At 37.0% G+C, this 1410-nt stretch overlaps 1 long non-coding RNA gene across 1 annotated transcript; it reads left to right on the top strand.

Moving 5' to 3' along the window:
- Nucleotides 1-544: 544 nt before the first annotated feature.
- LOC126800335 (uncharacterized) lies at nucleotides 545-1156 on the top strand. The gene is made up of 3 exons (XR_007672704.1): nucleotides 545-641; nucleotides 712-819; nucleotides 951-1156. It is a non-coding gene; the product is annotated as an uncharacterized LOC126800335 (long non-coding RNA).
- Nucleotides 1157-1410: the final 254 nt, after the last annotated feature.

Genomic DNA, 1410 nt, shown 5'->3' with positions numbered 1-1410 from the left:
CATATATGCAAACGGCTTTTCGGTGTTCGCATTTTGGTAATGGGTCTTCCCTTATGACATATTAGTGTTGTTTTCGATTTACCGGAAATTCCGACGGTCAAACGAGGTCCAAATTGAATGAAATTTTTACAGGGTCACTAAATATTTATACCGATCATATCGACTGGTGTCGATCGATTCCGAGAATTTTCTTTCATATAGTTTCTTCATAATGCGATAGTTTTATTCTAAACTTAATAAAATATGTACGTATAATATTTTTTTATTTAGCAGGCTTTTACGGGCCGGGCCTTGTTGGCTTTTGGCGGACCGGGCCGGGTTTCACACCTCTAATTTAAGCTCGACCTTCTACTCACGGAAGCGGGGTTTGGCGGTCTTTCTCGTGGGCCGAGCCGTGTAAAAGCTCATCGGGCTTGCGGAGCTCCGCGAGCTTTTCGAATCTGTGGGCTAAATGATGAGGCATAATTAAAAGTATCCTAAATAATCGTTGAAGGATATGAAGAATAAGTTGGAGATTCCTTCTGAAAAGAAAAAGGATAACAATAAAGGCATAACTTTTCCTAACTCAAGAGGATGCTACGAAGTTTTGAATTTGAGACTAGGCTCTTTGGACATATCGTCTTCATCCCATCATTCTAGAGGTAAGGGGTTTATACCATCAAGCATGCATTTTTATATATTGATGTTGATCTAATTTCTCTGATATGGTAGATTTGGATCTGATTAGTATTCTTATCCGGATATGATGATCATTGATGTATTGAGATCTAATATGTGAGGGGAAATTGAAGAGGACGATGAACTCCTTCATGAATCTCTGTGAGTGACTTCTATTTCTCTGCGTGTGTTTGATTCTCTCCTTCATGTTTCATATTTGTATCAATTATTCCTCTCGGTTGGCTTCATAGTCGGATTGAGATAAGCTATAACCTCTACTCTATTTATTTCAGGATTGATGAGGTGCATGATCGCTAGTAGTAGCTGGGTGAGCTTCATACTCTCTTTTGTAGCCATGACTTTTTCTCATAAGCGATTAATGGTATTCGTCTAATACTTCGATTGAACTTCTTGTAGCAAAGATTTTGCCCAATTAAAGTCTTTATCAGTTTTTTTTTGTTGCAATTTATGTCTTTGTTCTAACTACTTGGTTTGTATATTTTGCATCAATGACTCTTAGAAGTTAGAACCTATATTGAGTAGATCCAGTGGTCTCATTGAAGTTGAATTGTAGAGCAGATCCAAGTGAAACTGTGATAGAGCACCACACTGGTTTTATGAATACCAGAAGTTTGTAGATCTAATACCAGACCAGGAATAAGCTGAGCCATAAGCCGATGACATTTTGTTAAATTAATATTTATTTATTTTTGTTCAAAAATTATAAATTGAGGACGTATAGAACTATTTATG

Source organism: Argentina anserina, chromosome 6 (assembly GCF_933775445.1).
Source record: "Argentina anserina chromosome 6, drPotAnse1.1, whole genome shotgun sequence".
Classification (NCBI taxonomy): domain Eukaryota; kingdom Viridiplantae; phylum Streptophyta; class Magnoliopsida; order Rosales; family Rosaceae; genus Argentina; species Argentina anserina.
This window is presented reverse-complemented; position numbering and strand designations above follow the sequence as displayed.